The sequence below is a fragment of the Dendrobates tinctorius genome, unplaced genomic scaffold (assembly GCF_039654945.1).
Source record: "Dendrobates tinctorius isolate UK_male_01 unplaced genomic scaffold, ASM3965494v1 ptg000177l, whole genome shotgun sequence".
NCBI lineage: Eukaryota > Metazoa > Chordata > Amphibia > Anura > Dendrobatidae > Dendrobates > Dendrobates tinctorius.
Window position 1 is genome coordinate 7,821,718 of NW_027361844.1, and position 12,559 is coordinate 7,834,276.

Here is a 12,559-nt window from a genome sequence, read left to right on the forward strand (position 1 = left end):
CGATTTTTGATGGTGATTTTGTTCAGGCCCCGGTAATCTATGCAAGGCCGCAGTGATCCATCTTTCTTCCGGACGAAGAAAAAACCCGCGCCCGCGGGAGAGGAGGACTTTCGGATAAACCCCTTGGACAGATTTTCGTGGATATATTCCGTCATGGCAGAGGTCTCGGCTGGAGAGAGAGGGTATGTTCTACCTCTGGGAGGGACCGCTCCAGGAATCAGGTCGATGGGGCAGTCATAAGGCCGATGCGGAGGCAGGGAATCCGCCTCTTTCTTGCAGAAAACATCAGCATAAGCGTGGTATGGCACAGGAAGACCAGGGAGGTCTGCAGACTTAAACTGAGGATGGGAACGAACCAGGGTACGCAAACAGTTTGCATGGCAGGCGTGCCCCCAGCGCAGGATCTCTCCGGAGCGCCAGTCGACAACTGGCTCATGCCGCCTAAGCCAAGGTAGTCCCAAGAGAATGGCGTGGGATAATTGAGGCAGGACATAAAAGGCAATCTTCTCAGAATGAAGTGCGCCAATTTGCAGGTTTACTTCAGTGGTTACCGTGTTGATGAGCCCAGGAAGAGGTTTGCCATCAACGGAGGTGATTGCTCGAGGGTTACTTAGGACGACCACGGGAATCTGGAGTCTGTCAACCTCCTCCTGGTGGATGAAGTTGCCTGCCGCGCCCGAGTCCACATACGCCTCCACAGAGCTACGCCCCCGACCTGAAATAAGTAGAGCTGAAACAGTAAGTGGAAGAGAGGGGGTAGAATCACCTAGGGGGCCCTCTCCTACCTGGCCTAGGCGGATGCGTTTCCCGGTCTCTCAGGGCAAGTGCGTATGAAGTGATTGGCCCCTCCACAATAGAGACAGAGTCCCTTGGTCATCCTCTCCTTCCGCCGTAGTTCAGACAGCTTGATGCGATCTACTTGCATAGGCTCAGGGGTAGGGTTACTAGGGGGAACAACGGAGCGCGGAATGGGAGCTTGGTATAATCTAAAGAGCCTCTTCTCCCTGGCTGACTCTCTAGCGCGTTCCTGAAAACGCAGGTCAATACGGGTAGCCAGGGAGATGAGATCTTCCAGGGTGGTGGGAAGGTCACGCCCGGCCAACTCGTCTTTGATTTTACTAGAAAGGCCTCTCCAAAACGCACCAACCAGGGCTTCATTATTCCACCCCAGCTCTGAGGACAAGGTCCGGAAACGGATGGCGTATTGCCCTACCATGAGGGACCCCTGGCTGAGGTTAAAAAGGGCCTCTGTAGAGGAAGCATGATGTCCAGGTTCATCAAAAACCTTACGGAATGTCTCCAAAAAACACTGAATGTTGGTCACCACCGGGTCATCCCTCTCCCATAAGGGGTTCACCCAAGCCAACGCCTCCCCCTCTAGATGGGAGATTATAAAGGCCACCTTAGCACGATCCGTGGGGTACTGTTGGGGTAACAGATCGAAGTGCAATCTGCATTGATTTAAAAATCCCCTACACAATTTTGGGTCCCCACAGTACCTGGGCGGTTTACCGAGACGGGGAGGGGGACAAGAGACGGCGTCCCGGGCTTGGGAGGAAGCGGCCGCAGAGGACTGCAAAGAAAGCAGCCGATCATCCACGGACGCCATATACCCCAAAATGTGAGACTGAGCATCGCGCTGTTGTGCGAGCTCCTGCTGGAGACTGACTAAGAGGGGTGCGTGCGCTGGGTCTGCGGTTTGGAGAGCGGAGAGCCGGGAGTCCATGGACTTCATGAACGACATGATACGGGTCTGATTCTCTCTAAGGAAAAGCAGTTCCTTTTGAGTGGCAGCCGCGGCACCGGCGGGGTCCATGGCCTGATGATACTGTAATATTGAGGGAACACTACGTAGAGAGTGGACCCTCTGGGTCACGGATCCGGAGCCCCTGGGCCGAGCACGCCAGGTGAAGACCGACCCCTATACAGGGATCGTTAGGGGCAGGACCACAGAGGACGGAGGCGCGACAGCCGGAACCAAGAGGGACGGCTCCACGGACAAAAGGACTGGGAAGGTGACGGAGCGAATAACGAGCAAGGACCAGTGGCACAGGAGAGGAACACTACGGGTGAAAGACAAGTGGAAGACCTAGGCGGACTGGAGACAGAGGACGGCACAGGGAAGGAAGGAAGACAGCGCCCAGGCAGGCTGGGTGGGAAGGGAGACACGAGGCTGAGGACGACAGGGAGGAACAGGCAGAGAGAGGTTAAACTACAGGAAAACTGTAGAGGCCAGAGGGTGCAGAGAAACTACACAATCATCAGGCGTCCTCCTGACAGCGAGGACGCCTGAAATACAGCACACCCCCGGAAGTGCGTCCCCTGGACCCGCCCCTCAGTGCCGCCCACCGCTGGAGAGAGGGCGTGGGAGGTGGTGTGCGCGAACCAGGGGGCGGGAGCCAGGAGCCGCCGTGAGGCCGAGAGGACGGCGGGCGCGTGACCGGACGGGAGCGCGCAGGTGAGGGAACGCTGCGGCGCGCGCCGCAGCAGCAGGGGCATCGGCGGGCATACCCGCCGATGTCACAACAACTTTGTAATTGCCTAATCATTTTGTGATTAGTACATGGTGTGGATTCCAAAAAGAGATAGCTTTTTCACTCCAAGTTGATAAGTCATCAATTCTTTACATTCAAACCAATACACATGCTTTATCTGCCTAATTAATGGCTTAGTAAGTGTGTAGTTAAATAGGCTGCTGGTTACCACCACTTACCATCCCATAGGATGAGGTCCCTTGCTCATTAAAGATGTTGTGTTTGCTCATAGCTATGTGCCCACGTTGCAGAATTGAAGCAGATTTTTCCTCAGCAAATCTGTACCCCCTTGCCATGAAAAACGCATGCGGATTTTCATGCATTATTTACATGCTTTTCATGCGTTTTTTCTAAGCATTTTTTAGGCGTTTATGAGCACAAATACAGTTGGGTAAAAAAAAGCTCCTATGGGGTCACTTCCTAGTCCAACCCCTCTTCTCCATTTTTTTTTCTTGTTTTATTCAGGATGCTACAAGTGCAGCCCTAGCGGCGTCTCAGCCAAGAAAATATGCAGATTTTGCATAAGGGGCCCCCATTTTTATGTTCCCATTTTCCATTGACAGTGCACAAACTGCGTGGGACAGCTGCCAAACATAAAAACCCGCTATAAATAGTAAATCAAACCCCCCTTTATCACCCCCTTAGTTAGGGAAAAATAATACAATTAAAAAAAGTATTTATTTCCATTTTCCCATTAGGGTTAGGGTTAGGGGTGTGTTGGGGTTAGGGTTGTAGTTAGAATTGGGGGGTTTCCACTGTTCAGGCATATCAGGGACCCCCCCAAAAAAATGACGTGGGGTCCCCCTACAAATTGAAGCCAGCAAAGGCTAGCAGCTTTGCCTGTTCTGGCTACTATACAGGGAGACCCCCCCAAAAATGATGTGGGGTCCCCCTATAAAATGTAGCCAGCAAAGGCTAAGAGGACAGCTGTGACCTGATATTAATAGCCTAGAGATGGTTATAGGCCCCCCACGCTATAATATCAGCCCCCAGCTGCCCCAGATTAGACACCCCTTTACTAACCTACAAAGAGTGAAAAAAAGACAACATCCAGAAAAAAATATTTTATTTGAAATAAAAGACACCATTTTATTCGATTCTTAATTAACTAAAAAAAAATATTTACCTGTCCACGTTCCTGCGATGATCTCCCATGCTAGCTGTAACATCTGCAGATGTGGCAGCCGTCATGGCTGCTGCATGCTCACACATGCTCCCGGCAGCGTGAGCCTCCAAATGAGGTCACCAGAGTGAATTGAACTCGCGCTGCTCCGGTGACCTCATTTACGGCACTGCTGTACCGTGAGAATTTCTCATGGTCTTCGGGTCCATAACGAGTTCACCTGAGTAGCGCGAGCTGCATACTGGTTGAACTCATTATACAATAAAACGAGGTCGTTTTACGGCCCCGTTCATTGAATCGGCAGCGGCGGTTTAGAGCAACCACATGTTATGTGGCTGCTCTAAACTTTAGATCATCGTGGGACACTCGATTAAAATGGATTCTACGGAGGGTAGGTATCTTTTCTGGTTTGTTATTTTACTTTTTTTTCAGGTGAATGAGGGCTTTGGGGAATTAGGTGTCTAGGTGAATATATGCTATTATTTTTTAAAATTTTATTTTAGGTGGCGATCGGCGGGGACAGGTAAGCATAATTTATATCCACAGGTAACCACTGGCCATCAATTAAATTTATTTTTGGGGACAAATAAAAAAAATTAAATAAAAAAGGGGGACAAAAAAAGGGTCAAAATAAAAATATTGGGCCATGCAAAATAAATGAATATAGGGGAAAAAATATTTTTAAAAAATAAGGGGGCGGGCACTAAATAATATAGGGAGAAAAATATATATATCTATATATAGATATACTGTATATATTGTGTTTTTTTAGAGTAGGAACAGTTCGATGGGAAATACTGCTCCCATCGAGCTGCTCCTGCTGCCACTAGTCAAGGGGGAACAGACATAGGCCGATGGGAGTAGTAGTCTCATTGGCCTATGTCTGCAAGTTACACACATACACCCCAAATACAACACACACAGACATACATATAGACACACACATACATATACTTACCACACTTATCATGAACGGCACATCCAGCTTCATGCGGTCATACCATTCCATGCTAGCAGCCATCATCCAGGAAGACGTGAATGATCTGGGATGCTCATCTTCCTGGATTATGGGATGGTCATGGGATGGCAGGAACGACTCCCATGATGTCACTTCCCATTTGCTGCTGTTTTGATTTACAAAGCTGCTGCAAATGTGCTTGAAATCCGCAAATATTTTTCATATTTACGTATTCCAAGTGTTCCAATGCAAGTCTATAAATTTCAAAAATATGACCGTCACATCCAAGCATAAACATAGTGTGAACAGATGCTTAACCTAGAGTCACCAACTCAATGCAATGCAAGTCTATGGCAGCGGAATCTCCGCGATTCCACAAAATTGATGAATATGCTGCGTATTTTTTCGCAATGCGATTCCGTTGTGGAAAAATACACAGCATGGGCACAGCAATTGCGGAATGTGATTAAAATGAATGGGATGCATTTTGTAAGCATTTTTTAAGCGTTTCCGCAACGGCAAGACCGCTGCGGAAACGCTTAAAAAACGCAACGTGGGCACACAGCCTTACTGAACTCAAAAGGAGTTCAATACTTTCCAAGTGAAACTCAGAATATCGTACCCATATTTTCCAGGCAATCAGAGCCTTTTTAGCTACACAATCTGAAAATTTCCTGCAAAAATTCTGTGAACCCAGCAAATTCAATTTCAAACAATCTGCTCATCTGTAATTATCTGTAATTAACAATCCTCATTGATGTTTGTTGGCCTATGTAAACAGGCCAGTAATGGAGCTCTGAATGACTTCTGTGTAGCAGATTAAATTGCATTGATAGACCAAATCAGCATGTCTAATTTCACCAATAGACTGTGGTGCAAGACAGGAGATTATGGAGTTCAGAACAGAGCTCTTGCTCTCAAGATAAGGGGGAAGGGAAGGTAACACTGTTCTACATATGTTTAAAAGTTGTCAAGTTCAATTATGAAATGAGCCCTTTCTTAATGATTTTGACCTTCATCCAAATGTGAATTATTGAAAATTGTTACTTTCCTCTTGTTTCTATGATTAGTTTTCTCTTTGATAAGAGTTTTCCTTTTAGGGCTACATATAATTTTTGCAAACATAAAGATGCAGAATATTTTGTTATGCCAATTTTCTGAAATTTATTTAGAGGAAACATAGCAACAAAAAAAATCACAGAATAAAGGTACACTAGTGCAAGATTTAAATCAAGTTTTTCACCAACTAAACACTATATCAACAATAATTAACCCCTTACCTACAAATGACGTAATATTCCGTCCATGTGACCATGGACCTAATCACCATGGACGGAATATTACGTCATCGCGATCAGCGGCGCCCACATGGTGAGCGCCGCTGATCGCGGCCGAGTGTCAGCTAATTATCATAGCTGACACCCGGCACAATGTGTCAGGGGCGGTCACGGACCACCCCCGACACGTTAACCCCTTGCACACCGCGATCAAACACGATCGCGGTGTACCGGGGGTTAAAGGGAAGCATCGGCTGGGAGGGGGCTCCCTCCTTGCTTCCCTGAGCCCCCCACGGCAGCGCAATGTGCAGCGCTGCTGCGGGGGACTCCTTTCCTGCAGGTCCCTGGATCCAATATGGCGACGGGGACCTCCAGGGGCCTGCAGGAAGCTGGCTTCCTCACTGCCTGCAAAGCGCAGGCATGAGGAAGCCTGTGCAGTGCCTGTGACAGATCGCTGATCTGTCACAGTGATCTGTGATGTGACAGATCAGCGATCTGTCACAGGACAGTGATGTCCCCCCTGGGACATTGTAATAAAGTAAAAAAAAAATTAAAAAAAGTGTAAAAATAATTTTAAAAAAATCGCCAAATAAATAAAAAAAAAAAAAAAATATTCCCCAATAAATTCATTTTTTGGAAATAAAACAAAAAAAAACAATAAAAGTACACATATTTGGTATCGCCACGTCCGTAACGACCCGCCCTATAAAACTGTCCCAATAGTTAACCCCTTAAGCGAACCCCTTAAAAAATAAAAATAAAAAACGAAGCAAAAAATAATGATTTATTATCATACCGCCGAACAAAAAGTGCAATAACGCGCGATCAAAAAGACGCATATAAATATCCATGGTACCGCTGAAAACGTCATCTTGTCCTGCAAAAAACGAGCCACCATACAGCATCATCAGCGAAAAAATAAAAAAGTTATAGCTCACAGAATAAAGTGATGCAAAAATAATTATTTTTTATATAAAATTGTTTTCATTGCATAAAAGCGCCAAAACATAAAAAAACGACCTAAATGAGGTATCGCTGTAACCGTACTGACCCGAAGAATAAAACCGCCTTATAAATTTTACCGCACCCGGAACGGCGTAAACGCACCACCCAAAAGAAATTTTTGTAAATTCTGCGTCCCAAAAACCGAAATAAAAAGCGATCAAAAAATGTCACATGCCCGAACATGATACCAATAAAAGCGTCAACTCTTCCCGCAAAAAATAAGACCTCACATGACTCGGTGGTTCAAAATATGGAAAAATTATAGCTCTCAATATGTGGTGATGCAAAAACTATTTTTACAATAAAAAGCATCTTTTAGCGTGCGACAGCTGTCAAACATAAAAACCGCCATAAATAGTAAATCAAACCCCCCGTTATCACCCCCTTAGTTAGGGAAAAATAATAAAATTTAAAAAATGTATTTATTTCCATTTTCCAATTAGGGCTAGGGCTAGGGTTAGGGTTAGGGCTATGGTTAGGGCTAGGGTTAGGGTTAGGGCTAGGGTTAGGGTTAGGGTTAGGGCTAGGGTTAGGGTTAGGGTTAGGGTTAGGGCTAGGGTTAGGGTTAGGGCTAGGGTTAGGGTTAGAATTGGGGGTTTCCACTATTTGCGCACATCAGGTGCTCTCCAAACGCAACATGGCATCTGATCTCAATTCCAGCCAATTCTGCGCTGAAAAAGTCAAATGGTGCTCCTTCCCTTCCAAGCTCTGCCATGCACCCAAACAGTGTTTTACCCCCTCATATGGGGTATCAGCCTACTCAGGACAATTTGCAAAACAACTTTTGGGGTCCTATTTCTCCTGTTGCCCTTAGGAAAATAAAAATTTTGGGGCAAAAATATCATTTTTGTGGAAAAAAAATTTTTTGTTATTTTCACGCCTGGGCGTTATAAACTTCTGTGAAGCACTTGGGGGTTCAAAGTTCTCACCACACATCTAGATAAGTTCCTTGGGGGGTCTAGTTTCCAAAATGGGGTCATTTGTGGGGGTTTCCACTGTTTTGGTACATCAGGGGCTTTCCAAACGCGACATGGTGTCTGATCTCAATTCCAGACAAAAAAGTCAAATGGCGCTGCTTGCCTTCCGAGCTCTGCCATGTGCCCAAATAGTCATTTACACCCACAAATGGGGTATCAGCGTACTCAGGATAAATTGCACAATAACTTTTAGGGTCCTGTTACCCTTGGGAAAATAAAAATTGGGGGTGAAAAGATCATTTTGTGGAAAAAATATGATTTTTTAATTGTACCGCTGTACATTATAAACTTCTGTGAAGCCCTTGTGGGTTCAAAGTTCTCACCACATATCTAGATAAGTTCCTTAGGGGGTCTAGTTTCAAAAATGGGGTCACTTGTGGGGGTTTTCCACTGTTTAGGTACATCAGGGGCTCTCCAAATGCGACATGGCGTCCGATCAGAATTCCAGCCAATTTTGCATTGAAAAAGTCAAACGGCGCTCCTTCCCTTCTGAGCTCTGCCATGCGCCGAAACAGTGGTTCCCCCCCACATATCAGATATCAGCGTGCTCAGGACAAATTGCACAATAATTTTTGCAGTCCAATTTCTCCTGTTACACTTGGTAAAATAAAAAAAATTGAACCTGAAGTAATTTTTTTTGTGAAAAAAAGTTAAATGTTAATTTTTTTTAAATATTCAAAAAATTCCTGTGACGCACCTGAAGGGTTAATAAACTCCTTGAATGTGGTTTTAAGCACCTTAAGGGGTGCAGTTTTTAGAATGGTGTCACTTTTGGGTATTTTCTATCATATAGACCCCTCAAAGTGGCTTCAAATGTGATGTGGTCTGTAAAAATAAAATGGTGTTGCAAAAATGAGAGATCGCTGGTCAACTTTTAACCCTTATATCTTACTAACAAATAAAAATTTTGGTTCCAAAATTGTGCTGATGTAAAGTAAACATGTGGCAAATGTTACTTATTAACTTTTTTGTGTGCCATATCTCTGTGATTTAAGGGCATAAAAATTCAAAGTTGGAAAATTGCGGAATTTTCAAAATTTTCGCCAAATTTCCGTTTTTCTCATAAATAAACGCAAGTTATATGAATGAAATTTTACCACTAACATGAAGTACAATATGTCACGAGAAAACAATGTCAGAATCACCGGGATCCACGGAAGCGTTTCAGAGTTATGACCTCATAAAGGGACAGTGGTCAGAATTGTAAAAATTGGCCCGGTAGTTAACGTGCAAACCACCCTTGGTAGTGAAGGGGTTAATAAAACAACACTTTTATTTTGAACCTCTAAAATGTAAAAAACAAACAAAATAAAAACAGATATTACTGACCAATATCTGGCCAGTTTAAATCCAGTAGATCCACGTTTCCTCTTATTTTTGTAATAAAATAATTATAATGGGGTTGATATATAGACAACATCTTAATCCTTTGGTCTGGGGATGCCAAGTCCTTCACTGATTTTGTGAGGAACCTATATAAAAATGATTTGGGTCTAAAATTGACACATGAGATTGACCATGATTTGATTAATTTTTCAGACATTAATATAAGCATGGACACTAGTGATGAGCCAGTATACTCGTTGCTTGGGTTTTCCCGAGCATGCTCGGGTGTCCTCTGAGTATTTTGGCGTGCTCGGAGATTTAGTTTGTGTCGAAGCAGCTGCATGATTTGTGGCTGCTGGACATCCTGAATACATGTGGGGATTTCCTAACAAACAGGCATTCCTCACATGTATTCAGGATGACAGGAGAAACTATTCATCAATCATCACATTTTACCATCAAGCTGGGATCTCAGGGTTAGATTTGTAAATAGGGATTACCCACTGAATGTTTTGAGCAAAGCCTTTAAAACTTCAATCGCTAGAGATACAGCATCTTTGATTAATAAGGGAATGAGGGAGGAGTAAGAATCCTTGATTAGAAAACCTGAAACTATCGATGACCAGTCAGGAGAGGTGAAAATGATTATTCAAAAGTTTGGGAGTATATTAAAAACAGAACTTGATATATGTGACCATATTCCTAATACTGCTTCCATGACATGTAGAAAAGCGAGATTGATTCATGATCAGTTGGTTCACTGGACCTATTCCCCCATTATGTGAACATTGATGTGGCTTGAAAATAGAGAGAATGGCACTTTCAAATGTGGAAAGTGGAAATTCTGTAAATAGCACCAATTCTAGCAGAAGTTACCAACGTAGACATGTTGCCAACTGCAAGACTACAGGGGTGGGGTATTTATTTCAATGCACTTGCCCCAAGGAGTATGTGGGAAAGACAAAACGTGAGCTGAAGAAAAGGGTGGGTGAACGTGTAGGTGACATCAATAATGTATGAGATACTCCAATATCTGATCATGTGAGGGATATACACGGGGGTGACTTAGAGAACTTCATGATCTCAGTGATTGAGGTGGTGGTGCCACCCAAAAGGGTTGGTGATTGTGACCTTTTAATATTACAAAAAGAGGCCATGTGGATCTACCGGTTGCAAAGTGTGAAGCCCAGTGGTCCGAATGATCAGCTACAATATGGCTGTTACATCTACCCACCCCTCATCCTTCCTCTCCCCTTCCACTATTCGATTTCCCCTCTGTCTACATTTTTTACCCCAGCTTTGATGCCATGTTTTCTTTCTCTTTCTTTAAATTAAACTCGCCCCAGACCCGTTGATTTTTACTTTTTTTGGCCAAAATGTGTCCTCTGATTCTACTGTAATAGTGTTTTTATCAGAACATGGCCCTTTTAACTACTGAATGAATTACTGATTCTGGTAGTCGTGTGAGTAGTCTATTTGGTAACCACACATGCTGACATAAAATCACCCTATCATATATCTTGATCCAATGCAGAATGGTTAAAGTCACTTTATATAGAAGGCTTTCATTTGATTCCCATTAGAGAATAGGAGACCTGTGATGAGGTATGCACAAATAGAATCCAGTATTATGATTATTATTGACTGAATGGTAGCTAGTGCACAGGCGCTGGATGGAATGCATTTTCCTCTCGTCGACTCACTAACTGCGGATGCTCGTTGACGTGTCATGTTCTGAGGCGCTGAATTGTCACTGAGGCGCAAGGTGTAACAAAAAGTGTTCCACAGGGAGACTAGTAGCGCGCAGGAGAATCAATTCCTGACCTTGATGCTTGATTGTAGGACAGAGGAAGAGGTTATATAAGTAGTTGGTTGGTTACTGCTGGCAGATACCATTTCAGTGGATATTGATCCTTTGGGCAGATGTAGATGGACACTGTCCCCCTACCTTTGATTTGACTCCGACTGACTGATTTATCTTAAAGGTAAGTTTTTCTATTTTGTTGTTGCAATGAAAACTAAGAATGCTCTCCTGATGAACCTATTTAAGGTGAAACACGTTGACAATATGCATATTTGGGTATTAGTTTAACCTGTAGAGGTGTACATGTGGCGCCCCTGAGGGTTCAGTCGCCACAGAGGTACTGCGCCTTAACCAGAGATTTAGTATCTCACAATCCAGGTAAGATGGAGACACCTGACCACACTCAGACACCTGCATCCCACACACACTTAGAACAGCAGGGCACTCTATATGACCCCTGCTTGGTTCATGAAGGGTGTTGGGAGGTGGGTGGAGCTTAGATTTAGAGCAGGAGAACTGTATGAAGTTAGGACAGTTCCCCTTAGGGGGAAGGAGTGGAAGGACATAGTTGGAGCAGCTCCTAGTTAGGAGGAGCTGCTGGATGGAGTAAGCTTTGAGAGGAAGTTCCCTGGAGGGAAAAGGGGTTCTCTCAGAGGCACAGGTGGAAAGTGCTCCCCGTGGGGCTCGTTCCATGCTGACGGATGTCAGGTGGTGGAGATTCCAGGTCGCAGAAGGGTCTCGGCCCCTAGCCTAGTAGAGTGGACATCAGGACTCAGCTAGACAGCCAATAGCTGTGGCAACTTTAGGGGCCACAGCCAACTACCACAGTTATCTTCTCCAGAAAGGCAGCCAGAAAGGATCAAGGAAACGTAGTGAGTCACGTTGTCTGACAGGATCCACGGCAGCTGGCCTGGGACACTGACTGTGAGGTGCTGGAATGGAAGGCAAGTAGAAAGCAGCACTATGGAGATGGCCAGGAAAGGCACATATTGAAGGGAGTGCTGGAAAGGTGTACTTCATTTGGCTGGGAGTTGGCAGAGCCCCTCACCTGGAGAACACGGTACTGAAGCGGGCATCTGTGTGCACCAGAAACTGTGAGTAAAGTTTTGGAACTGCATTCCACTGTGTCCCTTGAATTCTTGCCTCAACACTCACTAAGCACTGCTACATCTAACATCAGCAACCATTGCATCTTTAACCAATCACGACTGCCCTGGGACAACAGCTCTGCTGGGGAGAGCTATTCCAACACTGCTGCGTCACACCATCAGTCCCAGAGGATCTGCACTGCAGCGCTAGTCGCCTCTGACCAGAAACCACAGGTGGCATCACGAACTCTTATCACAAAAACTCTTTATTTTGCATTCCCTTGTAAATATAACTCCTTTCATTGGAGCCCCAGGGCCACGGACCGGGTTACCGCCGCTGTGACACTGCCCCTTTGGGAAAGCGGCCCGGTACCGAGTACCCCACCAGCCCTGAGGGCGCTCCATACATTTATTGATAACTTGTATATGAGGTTGCATTGATACAGGAGCACTGACTTTTTGCATGG